Raw genomic sequence first — 25,127 nt, 5'->3', positions numbered from 1 at the left:
TAGCAAATAAAAAGCATTAAGAAATATTATTCTGAGATACTAAGTAATTATTTTGAGATACTATCTGGGCATTTTGAGATAGTGATTATTTTGAGATAGTGTCTAGGCATTTTGAGATATTAAGTCAATATTTTCAGACACTTTCTCATTTTGAGATACAAAGTCGTTATTTTTAGATACTAAGTAATTATTTTGAGATCCTGTCTGGGCATTTTGAGATGATTATTTGGAGATACTGTCTAAGCATGCATCATTATTTTGATATTCTTTCTCATTGTGAGATACTAAGTCATTATTCTGAGATACTAAGCCACTATTTTGATATCTAGGTATTCTGAGATACTACATTATTATTCTGAGATACTAAGTCATTATTCCAAGATATTCCAAGATCCAAGTCATTATTTTGTTTGAAATACTAGGACATCATTTGAAATACTGTGTTGATATTTTGAGATATTGTGTCTGTATTTTGAGATACTACATCATTATTCTAAGATACATCATTATTCTGAGATACTAAGTCATCATTTTGAAATATTGTGTTGATATTTTGAGATATTGCGATGATATTTTGAGTTATTGTGTCTATATTTTGAGATACTACATCAGTATTCTCATATACTGTCATTATTTTGAGATACTGTCTCATTTTGAGATACTTAGTCATTACTTTGAGACACTGTCCCTGTATTTTGAGACACCAGACAAATAAACTCTACTCTGCTACTTCCACACATCTGACTTATATTCTTTAGCACATCTGACATTTTGGTGAGGTCTCCAGTCTCATGATTTTAAGACAAACTAGTAACGTAGTCCATGAAATTCATGATTTTGGGTGTCAATTTTGAAAAAAAAAACAAAAAACAGAGAATACTACAGTATACAGAATATACTACAGTATAATGGCATGACTCCAGTAGTGTACGGGAACACCAGCCTGCCATTCCGAAAGCACATATGATGAATGTGGCAGGTCTCTGAGCTAGTCACTTAGCCATATGTAATAGAAGCTATATCTTATGTTTTAATGATGGGCACTGCCTGTAACCATCTGTTGGGATGCAGACTGGTCCCATAGCTGTGATTATGTCCATGAAGGTCAGTAATCTGGAGATGTAACAGTGACTGAGCTGATCTCCGAGCTAATTGACTAGATAGCGCAGTAGCAGTAAAGGGCCCGATTTGTTTTCTTGGCTTTTTTTACTCGTCTCCAAGGGTGAGTCAGGACTGAACCACCCCCCAACACACACACACACACACACACACATAAACACACATACCTTTGTATCTGCCCTTTATTGTTTCATCCAAAGTCATGCTTTTAAAGTATTCACAGGATGCATCTGTACACAAAATCCTACCAACGTACACAATACGGACAAAAGTATTGGGACATCTGCCCATTCACAGTTTCTTTTGAATTCAAGGGTATTAAAAAAGACTGTATCCTGCTTTTGTTGGAGTAACTGTTTCTACTGTCCAGGAAAGGCTTTCTTCTAGATTTTGGAGGGAGAATTGCTGTGAGGATTTGATTGCATTTAGAAACATCAGCTTTAGGAAGATCAAGAAGTTGGATGATCACCACCCCACCTTATTCTTAACTCCCCATCACATCTCAAAGGTACTGCATGGAGCACCATCCATCATTCCAGAGAGCACAGCTCTTCCACTGCTCCACAGCCCAATGCTGGGGGCCTTTATACTCCTCTAGCCCACACCTGACATTAGGCAGCATGGTGCCAATGGGTTCAGGTTTATCCGTTCCAGAGAGTCCTATTCTATTTCCAATACTTATCTACAAGATGTGTGTGTGTGCATTTGCACATATGTGTCAGCAATGGCTGAATGCATTCATTAGAAGGGGTGTCCTCAAACATTTGGACATTTTTTCAGGCTCTAGCATTTCCCTGCACCAACACTAATGTCCTCAATTGACAGTCAACACCATGACAAAGTCTGCACTGTGTTCCAGACGGTGCAGGACATGACCTTTATGGAAGCAACTTTGCACGTAGCATCGCACTAACACAACCTCTTGGGCTCTGTTAGCATAGAGAGGTCAAACCCACCTTTGGGCCATGCTGTTTTTAGCATCTGCTGATGACAGAAAAAAAGGCACCACCACCCCCCCATTAATTTTGTCGCATGGACTGACCAAAAATCTGTCCTTCAGGAAAAGAATTGGACATGCATCTGGTGTGGTTTAATAATTAATAAGCGTAGTTGGGACGCTGGTTAGACATTTCTCAATTATTCATGGGGAGACCAGCCAAGTCCCCATTCACTGGACCAGGTGCCGGATTTGGTTAGCTTAGAAAACCCTGAGATTCAGCTTTCTCCTGCTGCTGCGTGGATCTCTACACAATAATTCAAGACCAACCCCCTACCATGTGGCCATGACTGGAATGTTTGGGCTGATCTGAGATCAGTTTTGCTGTTTTTACAGAATGAGTCAGTCCAGTCGGTGTAAATGAACTGCCTTTCTTTTCTGAGTGAAGATAAGCCTCAAAAAGAAGCTGATCCCAGAGTAGCAGTACAGATTTAAAGGAACAGATCAGTGTAAAGGCTACTGTTTACAGTGAAAGAAAGAGAATAATTAGTGTTATACAATACAGTTACTAGTCTCCATTAGTTGTTAGCGATGTAGACATGTTAGATGAATGTTTTAAGCTATTGTTTAGTACAGATTACTATAAACCTACTATCTGTACTACTTTAGCTTTTACCTACGTTTACTATAAACCTTACATGTTAGTCACTATAACCCTCATGTATATGGTTACTATACCCTGTATGTAAAAGATCACTATTACTCTTATGTATAAGGCTATTTTAAATAGATTTCTATAACCTTTCCATATAAGGTTTCTTTAACCTTCATGTATAAGATTACAATAACCCTTATGTATATGGTTACTATACCCTGTATGTATAAGATTACTATAACCCTTATGTATAAGATTACTATAACCTTTACGTATAAGATTACTATAACCCTTATGTATAAGATTACTATAACCTTTACGTATAAGATTACTATAACCCTTATGTATATGGTTACTATACCCTGTATGTATAGGATTACTATAACCCTTATATATAAGATTACTATAACCCTTATGTATATGGTTACTATACCCTGTATGTATAGGATTACTATAACCCTTATATATAAGATTACTATAACCCTTATGTATATGGTTACTATAACCCTTATATATATTACTATAACCTTTACATATGAGATTACTATAACATTTATATATAAGATTACTATAACCCTTATGTATATGGTTACTATAACCCTTATATATAAGATTACTATAACCCTTATGTATAAGATTACTATAACCCTTATATATAAGATTACTATAACCCTTATGTATATGGTTACTATAACCCTTATATATATTACTATAACCTTTACATATGAGATTACTATAACCTTTATATATAAGATTACTATAACCCTTATGTATAAGATTACTATAACCTTTATGTATAAGAATACTATAACCCTTATGTATAGGATTACTATAACCCTTATATATATTATTATAACCTTTACATATGAGATTACTATAACCTTTACATATGAGATTACTATAACCTTTATATATAAGATTACTATAACCCTTATGTATATGGTTACTATAACCCTTATATATATTACTATAACCTTTACATATGAGATTACTATAACCTTTATATATAAGATTACTATAACCGTTATGTATAAGATTACTATAACCCTTATGTATAAGATTACTATAACCTTTATGTATAAGATTACTATAACCCTTATATATAAGATTACTATAACCCTTATGTATAAGATTACTATAACCCTTATGTATAAGATTACTATAACCTTTATGTGTAAGGTTACTACAACCCTTATGTGTTACTTCTGTAATATTACTTATTAAACCTTATTAAATATTACTTATTAAACTTACGTAACATCATATATAATGTTTATTGTACTATGTTTAAACCTCAAGGGTACCATATCTCTTATGTATAAGATGACTTTATACCTACACATCTATGAACTTTATGTATAAACATTATGTATTACACTCTAAAATTTCACCCTCAGGGTCATGAAAAGTTCAAGCACCAAGTTCCTCAACATTATTTGTCACAAAGGAAACGATGATGAGTAGTACAAACGATATCTGTCTTACCAAGCATCTCTTAATCCATCTATTCATCTACCCATCCACCGTCCCTTTCCTCTGGCAAAAAAGCCCATAACCAGCTGAAGCCTCTCACTGGCTGTGGGGGGAAATGCAGATGAGTTAAGTGATAAGTGTTAAGGCTGTAAACGTCTGTTGGATGTGCGGGTTCAACACAGACGGAACAATCACTGTAAGTGTGTGTCTGTTTGTCTGTCCTCACATTCATATGAGGATGTGTACCCCCATGTGTGTGTGTGTGTGTTTATGTGCGAGTGCCTGGCTAAATGCTGTTTCTGTGGCTCCATGTGATCCTGGCACCAAAGCTACACTTTCTCTTTAAGAGTGTATCACTAGGCAGAGAAGCAGATGATGATGCGTCTGTGGCTATGTCAGTCTAGCAGCCCCGTATAGAGGCGCACACACACTGGAGCTCAGGCCGATGGGTTAGCCTCTCTGTTAGACTCACGTCATCGGCAGTAAAACCAGCAGAGTTCAGCTGATTCCAAGTAAAATAAAAAAAAATAAAAAATAATTGCAGCTCAAAATACAACGTGACGAGTGTTTTGTGTCTGCGTGAGTTTCTGGCACTTCCTCTTGTGTCCGATTGTGACTGTGTGTTTCCTCTGTATGCATGTGCATGCGTGTGCAAGTTCCTGTGCAGTGACTCTGTGTGTGTGTGTGTGTGTGTGTCTGTTAGACCCCTGCAGACATGTGGCCTGTCGCCCACGGGGGCAGGAAGAACAGCTGTCCCAATGAAACACAGAGAGAGAGAGAGAGAGAGAGAGAGAGAGAGAGAGAGAGAGACAGAGAGAGAGAGACAGAGAGAGAAAGAGAGAGTCCTTCAGTCCGTCAGTGGGGCCATTATGCCCAGCCACACTACCCTAACGCTCCTGCAGCTGGGCCTGAAAGAGAGAGACAGACTCTCTGAACTCCCCCTCCCAACCCATTTGCTCCCACTCCCTTACTCTTTCTCATATCCACCCAGAAAGGAAGACACTGGCCTCCCTAATTTCCTTTCAGCACCACCTACACCGCCATTGTACTCTCTGACCACTGCCCTACACCTACTGGCCCCTGTGAGACAATACACACCCACCTACTCACCCACACACATTCAGTTTACTTTAAGGGGTAGTTCAAGTCATTGCATGTACATTTATGGCATCCAGAGGGAATTACACTATATGTCCAAATGTTTGTGGACACCCATTCTAATGAATGTACTCAGCAACACACACTAGCTTGTCTAGTCCCTGTAGAAAAGTGCTGCCAAAAGAATAGGACTCTCTGGAGCAGATAAACATGAACCTGTTGACACCATGCTGCCTAATGTCAGGCGTGGGCTAGAGGGGTATAAAGGGGGGCTGCATTGAGCTGTGGAGCAGAGGAACTGTGTTCTCTGGAATTATGGACAGTGCTCCATCCAGTGCTTTTGGGATGAGGTGGGGATGAGGTGGGGAGGGGCTCATCCAACATCCTGACTTCACTAAAGCTCTTGGCACTGATTTAGACAGTTACTCCAACAAAAGAAGGATAAACGCTGCTTGAATACCCTTGATTTCAGAAGAAACAATGCATGAGCAGGTGTCCAAATACTTTTGTGAAGTTTAGAATCATATTACACAGGTAGGAGATTTGGACTTAGGAGCCTTGCCCAAGGCCTCTTATGGGTATAGTGTGGTGTGCTTGTCCAGCTGGGGAATCGAATCCTAGTCTACCACTGGGACTGCGGTGTGGTTACATACCAGATGGAGCTAAACACAACCCCGTCACACGTAACCTCTCATGTCATGACGGAACAAAAATGCATTAGCACCACAAACATGTTCAATACTGAGAGAATGGAGCATCTACTGCGAGCAGTTCAGAGGATCTATAGCCCTGTACAGCTGGGAAAGGCAGTGCTGCTCCTCACTGCGCTATACCAGCCACAGTCATCAACTGCTAGAAGTCACCAAGCAACACTGTGTGTTGTCGGCAAGTGTCAATGCTTTTGAATGTTGTGACATTTCCAACACAAGCAAGGAGCAAAACACAACCCCGTCACGTGTTAATTCTCATGCCACGACTGATTAAGAATGAAAGTGTCGCGGAAATGTTCTGCGTTACAGCTCATGTGTTCTGATTTTAAAGCACTGTTAGCAGAACGAGTGTGTTCAATACTGAGCAATTCAACACTCAGCTCACTTCAGAGTGTGTATCTCCACCAATAACACAAGACAAGACAATCATGTTCACCATTAGTGTTGGACACAGATGGAATTTGGCCTCCGCCTTTAACACACACAATGACAGTGAGCACACACCCCCGGAACGGTGGGCAGCCATCGCTGTGGCGCCTGGGGAGCAGAGAGGGTGAAGGGCCTTGTTCAAGGGCCCACATTGGCAGCTTGCTGAGCCCTGGAATTAAACCAACAACCCTGTCATCAAAATCTACTTTTATAGTTTGTTCAACTATATTTATTCAACTATTTATGTTATTTGTGTCTAATGTATCTCACCTGCTTCTCATCTCACTTGTTTTATAATATATAAATATCTCCTTTTTATTTCTAAATCCATATTTTATGTATCGGCTCAGCTACACTGTAAACGAGGGTCACCCTCAATGAACTCGGAGCAAGGTTGATTGACTGATTGATGGACTGATGCACATACAGACAATGCATTGACTTTACAACAGCTGCTTATGCCATTTAACTATCAGGTTAGTCAGTCAAACTGGACCAATATTAAACACATGTTGTTGCTGTGGTTCCCCAATATCATATCGTTTATATACTAAAACACAAAATGCTTTTACCTTAGCCTGGCATATTTTATATTCAGTACTGTATCAAAGTAATCAGAAGGGATTTGGGGAACAAAAAACTACATCATGGCATTCCTACATCCCTACCCGCAGTTGTTGACATCGAGATACTGACACTGAGATACCGGCACAGAGATATAGACACAGGGATATAGACACAGGGATTTAGACACAGGGATATAGACAAAGAGATACCGACACAGAGATACCGGCACAGGGATTTAGACACAGGGATATGGACACAGAGATATAGACACAGAGATATAGACACAGAATTATAGATACAGACATATTGACACAGGGATATAGACACAGGGATATAGACACGGAGATATGGACACAGAGATATAGACACAGAGATATAGACACAGAGATATAGACACAGGGATATAGACACAGATATATAGACACAGAGATATAGACACAGGGATATAGACACAGGGATATAGACACGGAGATATAGACACAGAGATATAGACACAGGGATATAGACACAGATATATAGACACAGAGATATAGACACAGGGATATAGACACAGGGATATAGACACGGAGATATAGACACAGGGATATAGACACAGGGATATAGACACAGATATATAGACACGGAGATATAGACACAGGGATATAGACACAGAGATAATAATTCATTTTTTATGTGTCTAATACACTTCGTGCACCAAAAGGGAATGCCGTGCACATCTTGTAGTCTGCAAATAAAAAATTCTGACTCTGAGACACTGATGGCCATGGACCACTGCTTCCCAGCATGATATGTCTGAAGCAGAAGCTTCAAAGCCAGACGGACAAATAACCGATTTCCTGAAAATGACAACAATGCAGTCGGCCCCTCGCTCTCACCCTTATCAACCCTCGTTTAGATAAGTCACAAAGGGGTGTCATGAAATATTGCGACCCCTGCAAACTGTGCCCCTGTTTGATTAAACAGAATATGGCTGCACAACAATGCGTACGATACCAATCGAGCGCTGACAGCAGGCTAATTTCCAAATTCACACTAAGCTCACACACAGGGTCTTCCTGTAACGATAATTCACGTCTTCGCATTCCGTTTTAGACTCATCGCGGCTGAGATCTTTTCACTTCCTCAGCAGTGGTGGTGCGCAACAAAGGCCGCAATGAGGAACATGCTACATTCCCCCACCACCTCTGCTGCTCCCGGGCTCAGAAAGACCTGCATGGCTCCTCAAATCCCAAAATGAAGCAGCTGCTCTTTATTCAGGGAAAGTTATTGATTCCACTGATTCACTGGTTCATTGATTCATCGTTACACAAGCAGCTGGTGAGCCAGCGATGAGCAAAGACGTAAAAGAAAGGGATTTGCATGTTGGCTTTGTTCCCAAAATAAAGCGGCACCTACAAGCGCGATAATCTTCGGATACGCCAATATATCGGCCCAAGGAGGATTGATTTTTAAAAGAATAGCTTGGCTAAAAAAACACATTTACACATCGTATTTCCCCCGACCTGAAAAGTTAGCTTCTTCTTCAGCTGACAAATAATGAAAGCTTGGACCCCATTAAGCCCTTAACACTCCGAGGCTTATTATTCAGTAACTACAGGGACTTCTGTACAAACTGGTGGGCCTGTTTGTAATATCACTTTCGGGCAGACGGCGGGCCATAGGCTGTTTAAGGGGTAAAATAACACTCTCCAAGATGCTTCCGACAACCAAAACTCCTCTCACATGCAGTACATGCGGTACATCAATGGGAATGTGAGGAAGATAACCATGGAGGACGCCCATATTTGGGGGCCGGATGAAACAAAATGCTTAAAAGCAATATGAATTTCGAGTCAGGGACCATCTTAAACACAGCACAGAAAAAGGCTGAACAGATAAACAACTGGTTGCCTTGTAATAAATGCATTTGCATATTGTGTCCCACACAGCAGTCAGATTTCAGTCCCACTTATCAGAGACGCATTTCCCATACCCAGTGGAAACGCATGAGGCTAAAATCTAACCAAGATACAATCCAGATACTCGTCACATGGAGTGACCTGGTGGAAACGGGCCCATTTTTACAGTCCTACTGAAGTGTTAAGTAATCTTACATCAACCTGTTCTGTGATTTATTTTTTGGACAGTGTTTAACATCTTGAGCAGCCATCTTGAGAAGTAAATGCTGTCTGTCATTGTGTCCAATTTTAAAAATAACAGTAGATCCAATGCCTCAAGTCTCAGAAATCACCAAATCAAGCCTTAAACACCCCAACGTGGTCACATGCAACGTGCTAATTGCTGTTATAACCGTCCATTACTATTTAGCTAAGTTAGCCTCGTAACTCTTGCTGCAAAGTTAAAAAATGCACCAAACATTTGAGACACCAAACATGCCTTGACTGGTCAACTATGTTTGGGGTGAGTTGAAAGGTGACCGCTTTACTGGCTGTTTTAAGATGTTGCAACTTGCAGCGGCAGCAAAGCTACACAAATCAGGGGATCTAATGAATAGACTGCTTCATGCTCTGATGCCTGCATAGGCTCTTCCTACTGGACCCATTTCACTGACACTGTGGGCATACTTCTCTGATGACACACATGCTGGCCACTGGAAAGTATGAACGATAGCATGCAAGAATGAAGGATAGCCATTGTCAGGCACAGACAGCTAAGATTTATAGTGAGTGCAGCAGATTTCTACTACAGTAGACGCGACAGGAAGCGGATATTGGTGCTGAATAAACAGCAGTAAGGCCATTATTAAAAGTAATACAGTACTCTAACTTTAAAAACTAAATATTGTCACTTTCAGAATAAAGCCTTGTATCTCCAATAAGGCAACTTTTCAGGGGAAGTCTATGTAAACAGATTTAAGTCAGTTTGAACCATTTCTGTTGGGGCTATTCATTGCATTGCAAAGTGCACGTGCACAATGGTCACATCGCAGGATGTGCAATGTCACGTAGGGGAAATTGAATTATGCACATCATGCTACAACTTGCTTGATACAAAATGAAAATTCATACTGATCTCATTTAGGTAGGTGATATAAGCCCATTACCATTTATTTTACTTCAATCTTGGACACAGAGGGAATTATTAATATAATGACATACTGGATCATTGACTTCTGGAGGAATCTCACAGGAATTCCTGTGTTTTTTAATTTCGCAAATAAAAAATCTGGTGAGAATTCCTGTATTTTTTCATTTTGCAATACATATCGCAGAACCACAAAATATTGCAACAGCATTTTTTTATGTTGTAAAATTGTGAAATCCACACACAATGTGTGTGTAAAAGAATAAATGAGATATTAGGCTTTAGCAATACACTAGCAAGTGGACATTGTACTGAGCCTACATTTTAAGCATTTGATTTTGACAAAATAAAAGGGACATTGTATTTTTAAGAAATGTTAATTAAGCTGTAAAAATGTATATTTCTGAATGTGATTAACCCCATAACACAGAAAGACATATTACTACACACTAAGCTGTGTTACTCAGCAACTACAGGGACTTCTGTACAAACTGATGGGGCAATTCTTTGGTCATAGAAGTCTGTAATAACACTTTCAGCCCTCCGGTGGTCTATCGGCTTTTAAGGGGTTCTTCCAGTAAACATTTGGGGTTGGATTTTTTTGTTTTTGGTGATGGATAACCAAATAAAGAAGCTCTACAAGGGCCCTTTAGTGAAGGCAGTGGTTCTACAGAACACCAAAAAGGTTTCACTGCTGCTATGAGTCAAATACGACTTTTTCAGTGCTGTATAAAACTCCTTAATTGTAGAAGTGTGTAGGTTTCCTCGTCAGTGGGGGATCTCCATTCAGAAGGCAGATATAATCTGAGAAACCAACTCTTGGTTTTCAGACAGGGGTAAATAATGAAATTTGCAGTTAGTGTCAGTCTCCAAAATTAAAACCCTAAAGGCAGCTATACAGACAGAAAGAAATGACATATACATGCCCTGACTGGATGAATTAAAGGGTCCATATGCTACATTTCTATGTAAAATATATTTTATATTATATATATATTCTTGCCTATTATATATGTTTTTCTATTATAGTCCACTTTTATATAGAATTTGTGTGGGTTTATCTACCACAAAAGTCCTCATTTTTACATGAGCCTTTTCCCACCCATCCAACAGGCTGTTTTGGTTACTGTGCCTTTAAGACTCATGTACAATATGTAAATCACTTCTGTTTTGACTGGCTGCTTTGTAATGTGCCTCATTCAAAGAGCAGTCCAGGCTGAAACACTCCTGGGTGCGTCTAAATTCTGTGCTAGTATGTTAGTTTATGGGACATCACAAAAACAATGGGTTCCAAATGGACTGTTTTGGAGCAAAAGTATTGGGACACCTGCTCTTTCATGGTTTCTTCTGAAATCAAGAGCATTAAAAATAGTGTACCCTGCTGAGAATTAGCTAGGTCAGGATGTTGAATAATCACCACCCCACCTCATCCCCACCTCCCCAACTCATCCATAAAGTATTGGATGGAGCACCATCCATCACTCTAGAGAACACAGTAGCTCCACTGCTCCACAGCTCAATGCTGGGGGGCGTTATACCCCTCTAGCCCACGCCTGCCATTAGGCACCATGGTGCCAATAGGTTCATGTTTCTCTGCTCCAGAGAAACATGTACCTCTCTATAGGCACTAGACATGATGTATATGTGTGCTGTTTCAGCAATGGGTGCAATCTTTAAAATAGCAGAATGCATTAATTAGAAGGGGTGTCCACAAACATTTGGACATGTAGTGCATGTGCCCTTTGAGTCCTTGAGTAAGCTGAATGATTGCAGTAACGGTGCACTTCTGCAACAGGAACTGCGCTCCTGTGAGAGGTGAAACTGCGACGCAGAGGCCCTGCTCTGTGACCTAAATGCAGATTCGAGCTCTGCTGCTTCCGTTTCCCTTCAAACCGGTGGCATCAGTTCTCAGAGTGAGCGCTTTTCCGTCTCGCTTGCTCGGCATGTGAATGCACGGGCGGGTGGCAACTTAACATGCAAGATACACGAGAGCTATAGACTGACCCTTCTGTCTCTCTCGTTCTAATTGTCTGTCCACTACTGAAAAGCACCTTTATCAGATCACAGCTGGACCACAGAGCCAGAGCAACCGAACTTCAACAATTGAGCAATTGTCAGGAGGAAGACAGAAGTAAATTGAAATGGCTCACAAACGCCTTCTGTGTGTGTCTATGCATATGCCTGTGTGTGTGTGTTTGTGTGTGTGTGAATGTGCATGCCTGTATTTAGAACACAGCTAAAGAGGAAAACCCATACCCTCTGCCTCCCTGGCTGCCACACTGTGAAGCCACCGCAGAGTAAAACTGTAACTCGAGCACATTGATCCCATTTAAAATCAATGTTAAGAGGTATGATAATGTAATGTGTAGACACTGCTGTGCCGATACAGTACACATGGAGTAATGGGGTGAAAAGGACACTGCAGGGCAGAGGGTTCTCTGTGCTGATCTAGGATCAGCTAGCCTTGAAAACTGACCAGGCCTCAATCGACTTAAACAATCTGACCCTGTTCATAGAGGCTCTCCCTCTAAAACTCACCACAGAATTCATGGGCTTTATCATCCCTAAGACACAATCAGCACAGCACAACAGTACAAGCCAGAAAACAACCCTTGCTAGCCAGCCAAGAACGTTGCAGGAATGCCATACTGCAACTGTCCTGGAAGACCGGTGTTTAGCGCAATTCAATGACTTTCCTGCTTAACACACCAACTAAACATAGCAACTATGTGTTATCAGGGAAATCGCCAGCGAATCAGACGGTAGGCCTAATTAAAAGACTCATGAAACTGACATACACTATGCGGACAAAAGTATTGGGACAAGTATTATTAGAGTAACTGTCCCTACTGTCCAGGAAAGAAGGCTTTTTACTAGATTTTGCAGAAGCATTGCTTACTCCCCAACTCATCCCAAACACATTAAATGGAGCGCAGTCCATCATTCCAGGAAGCACAGTAGTTCCACTGCTCCACATCTCAAAGCCTGGGAGACTTTATAACCCCTCTAGCCCACGACTGGCCAACAGGTTCATGTTGATCTACTCCAGAGAGTCCTATTCTTTTGGTAATACAAGCTGGGACTAGCTGGGGCAAGCTGTGTGTGTATTTGCACATCTGTGTCAGCAAAAGAAGGTCTGACATAACCAGAATAAAGCTGGAAAACCAATTCCAATTCCCCAAAACTGTGACATAACAGTCTTGACTCTTTCTGTATTTACATAAACTAGCCCCAGTCAAAGCTGGCGAAAGAGTAAAGAGCGACGGTGACTTCGGAAAAAAAGTGCTGTTGTTCATACTGGAGAGCAGCTCATCACCGCCAGACTCTGCCAGCTATGGGAATATTGGTTCCCACATGATCCGGGCCTTGTTACTGCGGATTTCCTGGGCCAGTGTCCGCAGAAGGGGAGCTCAAACTCAGTGGAGGCAAACAGGGATCTGAGCTAGGTTCTTCACCATCTCTACCATCCACCCAGGAGCACCGCTAATCGGCATGTTTACAAACAATCTGATTTGGTCGGCATACATGGAAAATATCAGATACTGGCATTGGGCCACAATTCCCACAGCAGTGCATTCCCACTAACAGCAGGCTCTTTGTTAGTCTGTGTAACGTTGACTAGCACATCATCGTCCCTACTTTGAGATCCACTTTCATGAGGTCTTTCCAAGCACTTTCAAACTCCGGCTTGATCCCACATTCAGCCCAGGTTCCCTCACTCATGGCTGCACACAGACAACCATGAGTTCTTCTCATGAGATCCTGTCCGACCCCCCCATCCGACCACGAATGGTGCAAGAGGAACTGAAAACCTGTGTGCAGATCTGTGAAGTTAATAAGCCACAGCAAGTAATTCTCAGCCTTTTGCTGACGTGCTGTACTTAAGGAAATGAAGCTTTGGCCTGCGGGTGGCATTTTGCCAGTTAATATAAATAAATAAGTAAAAAATAAACCCATAATGCGAGTGCAGGGATGGATCGGTGATGGACTGGCAGGTAGTAAAAAGCAGTAAAGAGCATTAAAGAAGGCTTTCAGCGCAGCGTGTGGGTTTCAGCTTGGCCTGGCCGATGCCAAGGCCACGCCGAGCGTGCTCACCGCTGCTCTGTGAGGTCACATCCTCTCTGTATTTCCTGTTGAGAGTGCACTGAGCAGAGCTTAACATCTGCCAGCCGAGCTACACTCTTAGAAAACAGGTTCCCCATCACTGAGGCATGGCAGGAACCATTAAAACCTTTTAAAGCTGGTTCTTCGGGTTCTGTATAGAACTGAAACAGCCCTGCTGATTCTCTGCAAAAGCGTGGGGTTAGTAATACAGCCAACGCCTTTCCAACGGCCAGCAGATCCCGTTACTCAACTGCAGACATCCTCTCTCTCTCTTTTCTCTATTCTTTCACTGCTATGCTAACTACTTAGCTTTTTGTGTTTTGCTGCAAGAGTGTGTGTGATGGTATCCTACTTAATGGCAAGGACAGTGTCTAACGTTTTATCTGACCTCACTTTATGATACAATGGCTGTTAAGCCATGTCCAAATGTAGAGTAGGACTCTCTGGAGCAGATAAACATGAACCTATAGGCACCATGCCCAATTACCCCAGTATTCATTGAGCTGTGGAGCAGTGGAACTGTGTTCTTTGGAATGATGGATGCTGGTCCATCCAATATTTTTAGGATGAGTTGGAGATGAGTTGGGGAGATGGTCATCCAACATCCTGATGCAATCAAATCCTCACAGCATTGCTCCTCCAAGAGCTAGAAGAAAGCCTTCTTCCCTGGACAGTAGAGACAGTTACTCCAACAAAAGCAGGATAAATCATTTTTAATACCCGTGATTTCAGAGGAAACAATGAACAAGCAGGTGTCCAAATACTTTTTTCCATCTAAAACAATGTTTGCCAACTGCTGACTGTGCCATTTTAGTCCCCGCTTACTAAGCTAATACAAGCTACCAAACATTTTATAAATAGCTGCAATATTTTCGTGAATTGTAGGAAAACGTGTGGGTGATTGGAGCCAACAGAACAGCATCTACGACACCGAGACGGTCCAGGTCAGCTGGGAGGAACACTGTAGTCACCACACTGGCAAATCTGTCTCTGTACAGTCTTAGCCACTGGGCTGACTGTCAGCACACTGCAAAGTAGACTGACCAGCATACAGAAATGTTGGTATTTCTCAATGAATATGCCTGTTCAGCTAGCAAAATAACAGCTACTGTAAGTACCAACTTTATATTTATTTATGGAATGCTAGCACTGGTCGGGTCATTATGTAGATGTTTAGGCTAACCCCTATATGTGTACATACACGATATGGACAAAAATATTGGGACACCTACATATTACATCTTTTGGAGCTTTTATTACCTCCCATTCTAAACCCATAGGCATTAATATGAGGTTGGTCCTCCTTTTGCAGCTCTAACAGCAGCAGGTCTGGAGCTCTGCAGTTATTGAGTCAGCAGCAGAGCGTTAAAGATTTTTCTGCACACTGCTCTGAGCTCAGCACTCGGCCCTGACCCCGCTCTGTAACTTTACGTGGTCTCGCTGAGCTGCTGTGGTTCCTAAACGCCTCCACTGTTCAGTAATCCCACTCACAGCTGATGGTGGAAGATCTAGGAGGGAGGAAATTTCACCAGCTGACTGGTTGTTGTTGTTGCAGCGTTGTCTCCTATTACATACAGAACCACGCTGGAGTTCAGTGAGCTCTTTAGAACCTCCCAGTCTTTCACTAATGTGAGGAAAGCAGACTAGAATGCCTTCCGAATGTATTCTCGACACCTGAATTCAGTGGTTTAGAGGCATGTCCCAGTGCTTTTGTCCATATAGTGGATGTTGGTATTAGGGTTTTAGTCACGACACAGTGCCAAAGTAGGCTACTGTTAACTGTTGTTATTTTTAGCTTGATGTTGATTCTGTTGGACATACCCTTAAGCTTATAGGCTACAAATGTGTTATAGGTACAAATTTGCATTACAGTACTTATATACAGTAAGATAGCCCCCATCAGGCCATTCATGATCATTTCAACTTGGGATTATAATATGAGGAAAAGACAAATAGACAGTTACCACATTATTGACCTGTTACAGTAGGCTATGCTATTCCATTCGATAAATTTTAAAGCCTTGTTTATGTAAAACTCAGTACTTCATTGGGTCATAGAGTCAATGTCTTCATAGAAGCTGGCAAAGCCAGAACCAGATACTCAACTGTCCTCCATCTCTCTCTCTCTAATATCTGGAGAACAGTGACTCTAATCCAATACTTTTGGGATGAGTTGGGAAGTTAGGGATGGGGTGGGTGGTGATCATCCAACATCCTGACCTCACTAATGCTCTTGTCGCTGAATGCAGTCAAAACCTCACAGCAATGCTCCTCCAAAATCTTGTAGAAAGCCTTCTTCCCTGGACAGTAGAGACAGTTCCTCCAACAAAATAAGATAAGCTATTTTTTTATAACAGAAGAAACAAGTGTCCAAATACTTTTGTCCATATTGCAAAACTACAACCAGATACTTGACTGTCCTCCATATCTTTTTCTCTCTCTTTTGTATCTACAGAACATTGACTGGGAGCTAACACTAAAAAGCTTCCCAGACGTCCTCAAACCCTGCTCATTGAAACTGATGCCTCATGAACACGTCGATGAAGCAGCGCTTTCTTCTCTCGCGGACAGATTTCCACCATGATTTCATGGTTTTGATCATTGCAGGCTGACAGCGAGCAGAGAGCTAGATGCTGAGAGACAGAAACCATCTGCCTGTTTCCTTCAAGCCGTGCTGAACTTTTGTCCCAGGGTTCTTTTCACCAAACGGGCCTTCGTTAGAGAATGAAAAGGCATCTATGTGTGCTGCATGGCATGCCTTACAGTCGAGAAGGTCACAGTAATGGGTGACCTGTCTGACCCGCAGGCTTACTAGGGAAATATGTAAACAAAGTAGGCTAACGTGCATTACTAGCCAGAACCAGCACACTCATGTTCATTAAACGTGAGGTTGCAGTTGTACTTCCCTGTATACGGTTTAATATGTAAACCAGTTGTAGTAAAATAGAGTGGTTTTCAGTGGAATCCCAAGAGTAGGCCAGCTAGGGAGCTCTAATGTGCCCTGGCGATATTTTTCAAGGAGGAGACCAGAGACGTCTAGGCTTTGTCTCAGCTCCTTGTCTCCTATGTTGTGAACCAGTGAGTCAATGGCCTAGACTACCATTTGTGCTGCTTTTGAAGATGCAGCACAATGATATTTATATAGCATAGAAGCAAACTTATCTTTTTGATGTTGCTGGGACCAGCGTCTTGGTTACCATAACACTGTGTGTGAGTTCAGTTTTCACCAACAGCCCAGTAAGAAACTGATTAAAGTGGGAGTATATGCATTATAAGAACTCCATGTATGGCAATAGCCTAGTAAAAAAGATGAGTGCACTGAGGGTATGCACACTATTAGACAAGTATATGCCAACAGCCAGGTACAAAAGTGAGTATATTGGGAGAATATGCGGCATAAGAATGTCCAGGTCAATAGTCCAGTAATAAAAGTAAGTATTGTGAGAGTATATTTGCAAGTCGATGTCAGTATACATCACAGAACTGGGGGAAAAATAATACTGTAAGAGTATACTCATTATTAGAGTTAGCAAATAATGATCATTAGAAGTCAGTATATGCCAATTTCCTAGTAAACAATGAAGTAAAGTGGGGATATGCATATCATTAGGAAGGTAATACCCAGTAAAAAGTGAATAGTAGGAAATAGTAGGAAAATTGTCATCATTAGTATGTGATAGTGTAGTGTTCAGTCAGTATACACCAACAGCCCAATAAAAAGTTAGTATACTGTGTGAATATGTGCCATCATCATTATGTATTCATCTTACATCTTCTAATGATGTGTATATAGTACATAGTGGGGGCATACGCATCCTTAGAAGTCAGTGTACGCCAACAGACCAGTATAAAAAAGGGAGTATAGTGGGGGTGTACACATCATTAGAAGTCAGTAAACACCAATAGTCCAATAAAAAAGTGAGTATAGTGGGGGTATATGCATGATTAGAAGTCAGTGTACACCATTATTAGAAGTCAGTATACGCCAACAGATCAGTAAAAAAGTGAGTATAGTGGGGGTATACACATCGATAGAAGTCAGTATAAACCAATAGTCCAAAAAAAAAAAAGAGAGTATAGTGGGGGTCTACACATCATTAGAAGTCAGTATACGCCAATAGTCCAATAAAAAAAGTGAGTATAGTGGGTGTATACTGGTGAATCACTAAAGTGGGGGTATACACATCATTAAAAGTCAGTATATGCCAACAGTCCAATAAAAAAAGTGAGTATAGTGGGGGTATACGCATCATTAGAAGTCAGTATACGCCAACAGTCCAATAAAAAAGTGAGTATAGTGGGGGTATACACATCATTAGAAGTCAGTATACACCATTATTAGAAGTTAGTATACGCCAACAAATCTGTAAAAAAGTGAGTATAGTGGGGGTATACACATCGATAGAATTCAGTATACGCCAATAGTCCAATAAAAAAAAAGTGAGTATAGTGGGGGTCTACACATCATTAGAAGTCAGTATACACCAACAGTCCAATAAAAAAGTGAGTATAGTGGGTGTATACGCATAATTAGAAGTCAGTATACGCCAACAGAGCAGTAAAAAGTAAGTATACTGTGTGTGTATCTGCCGTTAAGCATGTAGATTACAGTACATTTGTAAAATGAGAAAGTCTAGTCTCTGCCCTTACTGGTCACTGTTTATCTACCCCTGCAAAGCATTGCATCATCCTGAAATATAGGAGAGCTTATTACCTCTCTGTACATCTGCATGGAGTTCCTCTCTCTTCCCTTTGTCTCTGAGATCAGGAGATGATATTGCGCCATGTACATCTAAAGTAGTTCACTGCTGCACTGAGGAGGACGATGAGCCGCCTAAATGATCTCTCATACTCTCTCTCTTTCTCTCTCTCTATCCATCTGTCTGTTTTGTCCTTCACTCCCTCGCTCGCTCTTTCTGCTCTTTTCGTCCTCTCCCTCCGTTGCGCAGTCGGTCTCCGTGCTCAGCCGGTGTTGGGGGATGAACATAAATCTGAGGATGACTTCAGCAGATGAAGCAGCAGAGAGAGACACACACAGAGAGAGAGAGAGAGAGAGAGAGAGAGAGAGAGAGAGAGAGAGAGAAGGAGGAAGACTGGCGCTTGTCAGGGATAAGAAGTGGTGAGAGACAGATAAAGTGTGAGACAGAAAGTGAGAGAGATGAAAAGAGAGACAGACAGAGAGAGAGAGAGAGAGAGAGAGAAAGCTCTGCTGAGCTCTCATCAATAACATGGTACTAGAGGACAGGTGACAAAAGCTGGCCTGGGCATTTGTGTCACTGTGAGCCGATTAGGGTCTCAGTGGAGAGGCTTATACCTCCACCACCGTGCAAGCCTTACTCTTCCTGACTCACTTTCTCTCTCTCTCTTTCACTCCACCCTTTCACTCTTTTCTCCTCACCAGTGCTTCCCAAACCTGCTCTTGGAGGTAGAGCTTTAATTTGGGTCTAAACCCAAAAACAGCCCCTGAACCTTCTGACTGACTCTGGCCCAAACCAACAGCACCAAGTTTAGAAGCTGGGACCCTGAGTGTAGTTCAGCAGAATTCTGTCCCAACCCAACCCAAAGCTCACCACCACCACCTTCAGCACCTAAGTTAAGCTTACCAACAATGTTAATGTTGATATTAATGTAGATATGACATTGACATGACATTTAATGTCATATCTACCACCAACAGTGGTTTCCAATGGCTGAGGCTGGGCCTCATTCATAGAATCATTCATAGAATTTTCTTAAACTGGTTATACTGAATAGGGCACAGTTTCAGGCACAGCTTGACCTTCTCTATTCGCTACAGTGAGAGGAAAACCCCAAAAGAAAGAAGAAGCAGGAGCGGCAGGGGGGGGGGGGCAAACAAGACTACAGTTACCAGAGCAATACTCCTAAACCACTACAGTTCTCAAAATGGAAATCCAGGCTTTTGCTCTTGTGAAATTACACTGATATAATATTAACCTCAATAATGTATACCATGAATTCTTCATGGAACTGCATGCACCGAACTGTGGCCCGTACCGTCATACTCTTATTAGAAACTAGGAATCAGCCAATCACAGATACACGCAGTACATATAGCTGGATAATCAGCTATCCAGCAAGTTAACTAGAGTAGTCATCAATGAGTACCTTAAGTCTGGATGTTCTTTATGCTACACAGCATGTCAGATTAGAAACTAGTCATAAAATTAAGGGGAAATAAATGAGAAACTAGTCATAAAATGAAGGGGAAACCCAGGCCTGTTGATATTTTAGACATTGTACCCAAACCTGACATAAATAGTTAAGTTAAATCATTTTAAGCTCCACCTGGCGTACTCCTGCCCTGCAGAGTGTGATAGCACTGCATATGGCCTAGTGACCAACCCTGCACTCTCACTGCCGCTCTCAGTGATCCGATCAGTCCGCTAATTAGCAAGCTTTTCCTGATTCAAAGTGGGTGTGCTATAGCAGGAAACCACATACATGTGCAAAGCAAGGGTGTTCCCAGACTGTTCCTCTTCTTGCTAGGACTGTGTTCTCCAGCCCTCCCGTGAACATTGAAGGCCTTGGTTTGTCCATCCTTTACCTTCTGGTGGGAGTGTGTGGGGTGGTTGAGGAGTAGGGATGAGACCCCATCCTTCACGTTTGATGAAATGACATTGATCGACTTTATTGATCAGCTCCCTTTCAGCCTGAAAGCTTAGCTTTCTTCTCAGTCATCCTCTATAGCCAGTTTGCCATTTCTTCCACTCTTACTCCATTGGCCTGGTCAATGCTCAGTCACAAATACGAAGCAATGTATCGTCGTTGTCACTCAAAACCTGATGTATTCAAAACGCCAACTTTCTTAACCTTCAGTCAATGATAGTCAATTGGAGTGAATTTTATTCCAAGTCATTTTGGAGCATTTTTATGAAATTTGGACTTTAGATTACTATAGACTATTATTTGACGATTCCCCTTCTTCTAAAGCTCTTAAACGTCAGTGTGTAGACGTCTGAGCTAAACACCATAAGTCACAACAGCTGATTATTAGTAGTCTGTGGTAGACTGTGGTGGTAATAGTCTCTGTAATATGGGCTGCAAAGTTATACTGTATCCTGTAGTGTGAATGGAAGGGTAGTGGAAACTCTTGGTAGTGTATTTTATGCAAAGCACAAAATCCTGGACATGGAAATGACTTGATATGTAAATTCATTGACACTCACTGGGCTAATAGGGCTGGCCTAGAGGTCAGATCTTACATATTCAAACACATTATCACTGCAAGCAGTAAACCCTTTACAGCAAGGCCAAACATTCAGTATGGATACAGGTTCTAGTGTAGCCCATGAACGTTATTACAGATGCCTGTTCCTTAAGTCAAGTGCACTTGAACAAAACCCACAGAAGCCACTGAAACTGTACGGCCGTGTGTGCTGTATTTAGAATATAACACATTCTGTATCACTTTTTGGTGATGTGTGTACACATCCTCCATTATTAACAACATTACGACTAATAAACACCACTGACCGGTGCAGCTCAAAGCACACTAATCGAGGCACATGACTCCTCGATTGCGATGCAGCCCAGCGCTCTGCTGCTGTGGATTCTGTCTCAGTGATAAGGCGCAGTGGAGGAGAAGTGAATAGAGTGAGTTTCCTCGCAGGGCCCTGGTGGGAGCCTTTTCTCCTGCTGCTAATGCGGCATGCTGCTGCTTTTGTTCAAGGCTGGAGCGTAGAGGGTGTAACTGAGGCCCTGAGGCGGGCGGCCCAGGCGCTCTAAATCCTGTTCTGCCCGCTCCGGACAGAGATGGAGCTGGATTACTGCTATGAGGCGCTCCGTTACGCCACCCACTTCAGCCTGTGTGGCTCACGTCTCCTGTCAGACACCACACACACACACACACACACACACACATACACACACATACACACACACACACACACAGACAAACAGACACAGGGCCAAATGTGTGCATGCTCACAATGACGGACAGCGAAAGAGATAAACACACATGCACAAACACACATCCACCCAAACCACAGAGAAAGCTTAGCGATAACCCATATCTGTACACCGTACAGACTAGATTTATACCACATATCTACACTATTAATACTTTATAGCAGAAAGTATTAATGTGTTTATAATATGTTTTATAGCAGAACAATATGATTAACAACATTATTCCACAGATCCTGTTTATATCACATATCTATATTGTAAAAATATCTCAGATCTGTCTATCTAGCTGTCTATATGTCTATATAGCTATCTAACTGCCTGTCTATCTGTCTATCTATCTATCTATCTATCTATCTATCTATCTGTCTGTCTGTCAGTCTGTCTGTCTGTCTATTTATCTATCCATCTATCTATGTATCTGTTTAACTGTATGTATATCTATCTATCTATCTGTCTGTCTGTCTGTCTGTCTGTCTATCTATCTATCTATCTGTCTGTCTATCTATCTATCTATCTGTCTGTCTGTCTATCTATCTATCTATCGGTATATCTATCTGTCTGTCTATCTATCTATCTATCTATCTGCCTGTCTGTCTATCTATCTATATATGTATATATGTCTATCTGTATGTATGTATATCTATCTATCTATCTATCTATCTATCTATCTGCCTGTCTATTGATCTATCTATCTATCTATCTATCTGCCTGTCTATCTATCTATCTATCTATCTATCTATCTATCTATCTATCTGTCTGTCTGTCTGTCTGTCTGTCTATCTATCTGTCTATCAAAACATACTGTACAACACATATACGGTGTACTGTATGTCTAAACGGTGGTCTATTAGCTGAGAATCCTCCACCACAAAGCAAAGCCCAGATGGACAGCAATGGAGACACACATATGCAAATACACATATACACTCATTCACAGACACATGGATAGAGTAGATGTAGGGCTACATACATGCCTGATCACCCAGACGGAGGCAGTGTACACATATGCACATATGCACAAACAGAGAGGCACATGTACAGTGTGTGTCACGGCTCCATGCGTCTCCCTGGTTCTCAGAACTGAACTGGCTGCGCCCGTTCCCATCATTTGGGTCAAAGCATCTAATATTTAAGTGGGCCGTTTTAGCGTTGTGCTAAGTATAGCCTGCTGGTGTGTTCGAGACTAAAGAGTAATGAGATCACGAACAGTTTCCTTCCAATAAAACAAAACAGCAATGCAGCCGATAGCATCTTTACGCTATGCTACTGATTGCATCTCTATATGCATGCAAAGCAATGAAGGAGAGAACATATGACACCTTCTAAAACCTCAGCTTAGAAGCTGCACTGAACAACACCAATAGTGAAGGCACCACATAAACCCCCAAAACCCGCCTTCTAGATGTTTTGGAGATGTTCTGACCCAGTCGTCGAGAACATCACGGTTTGGTTCCTTGTGAAAGTGGCTCAGATCCTTACGCTTGTCCATATGTCCTGCTTTTATCACGGCTCTTCACTTGCTGCCTTATACATAGACGCCATCTCATGACCAATGCCAATGTAGATGAAGACAGACAATGTATTTCACTTCACCGGTCAGTGGTGCTAATGTTATGGCTGATCATTGGATATAACAGGTTTTAAAGTTGCAGATATTCTGCACACACTGCAGAGGAACCATTTGCAGGCATGCAGTAAAAGCTTGTGTGTGTGTGTGTGTGTTAGTGTGTGCACATGCAGCAGTAGGCGTGTATGACACACAGCTGACCACACATCGCAGGTTCTTCTGCATTTGAGCTCTCTGAACTCAGCGTGTCTGAGTACTCTCACATTTGTGACTTCATTTCTGTTTATGTAAGCTGAGTCTGAGGTCAGAGTCCACCAGACTGTGGATGTTAATTAAATAAAGTAAAATAAAAATAAAATAAAATAAATAAATAAAAACAACCAGTCATTAAGACCTGCAGTAGTGTTCTTTAGAAAACTGTTTCACCACTTAATTTCCCCACCACCACTCAGATCAGAGCAGAAGAAACTAGAGGCCTCTCTCACTGGTCCAATGGACGAACGCTACAGTAAAACCTGGTGTGTGTTTAAACCCTCAGTAGTTTTAAGAAACTAAACACAAGCCTGGGCCACACTGATTAGATCCTTCTTCATGAGCATGAAATCTACTTGAAGCTACATGTCTGTTTCTCGATTCCTAAAGTCTTTACACCACTGTGAATCATTCTAATGAAATATTTACACCATTTTACACCATTCTAGTGCTCTTTACACAACTGTACAACATGCTATTTAAATTTTTACACCTTACTATACCATTCTAGTACTCTTTTCAGAACTGTACATTTTATTTGAAACTTTACACCATTTACACTATTCTAGTATGCTTTACACAACATTCTTTTGAAATATTTACACCATTTCACACTATTCTAGTACTCTTTACACAAATGTCGCTGTTGGCTTGCTCACTGGGGGTCTTTGATCCTTCATGTCTTACGTTATTTCTTCTTTCTTCTTTGTCTCTGGCTTTTATTAACTACTAATTATGTAAAGCTGCTTTGTGACGACACCAGTTGTAAAAAGCGCTGTACAAATAAATCTGACTTGACTTGACAACTGTACAACATTCTATTTATAAATTTACATCACTATTTTAGTTTACACTATTCTAGTACTCTTTACAATACTCTGTAGTACTCTCTACTGTACATGATATTTTACTTTTACACAACTTAATACCATTCTAGATCTCTTTACACAACTGTACAATATATTGTTTGAAACTTTACACAATTGTACACCATTCTATAACTCTTTAACCATATGTACAACATTCTACTTAAGTATCTACACCATTTACACCATTTACACAATTTTAGTACTTTATACAACTCTACAAATATCTATTTAAAAATGTAACCCATTTTACACTGTTTGAGATCTTTTTACGGAACTCTTCAACATTCATTTAAAACTTTACACTATTTCTTTACACCATACTGAATAACTATTGAAATCTTTACACACTTTTTGTGTACTGTTTGGCACCACTCTAAGAATTACAGTTTACATC

The 25,127-nt window shown here is 41.1% G+C and overlaps 1 protein-coding gene across 6 annotated transcripts in view; it reads right to left on the bottom strand.

Moving 5' to 3' along the window:
* sipa1 (signal-induced proliferation-associated 1) overlaps positions 1-25,127 on the bottom strand; it is a 102,757-nt gene that overhangs the window by 74,546 nt on the left and 3,084 nt on the right. Inside the window, exon 1 of one of the 6 annotated variants that reach the window (XM_072658656.1) lies at positions 18,831-19,079. The exons of the other annotated variants lie outside the window; for them this stretch is intronic. The gene's annotated coding sequence lies outside the window, so the exon portion shown is untranslated. Of the gene's footprint in view, positions 1-18,830; positions 19,080-25,127 lie in introns of those variants that run through there. 6 annotated transcript variants of the gene reach the window in all.

This window comes from Salminus brasiliensis, chromosome 1 (assembly GCF_030463535.1).
Source record: "Salminus brasiliensis chromosome 1, fSalBra1.hap2, whole genome shotgun sequence".
In the NCBI taxonomy this organism is placed as follows: Eukaryota; Metazoa; Chordata; class Actinopteri; order Characiformes; family Bryconidae; genus Salminus; species Salminus brasiliensis.
This window is presented reverse-complemented; position numbering and strand designations above follow the sequence as displayed.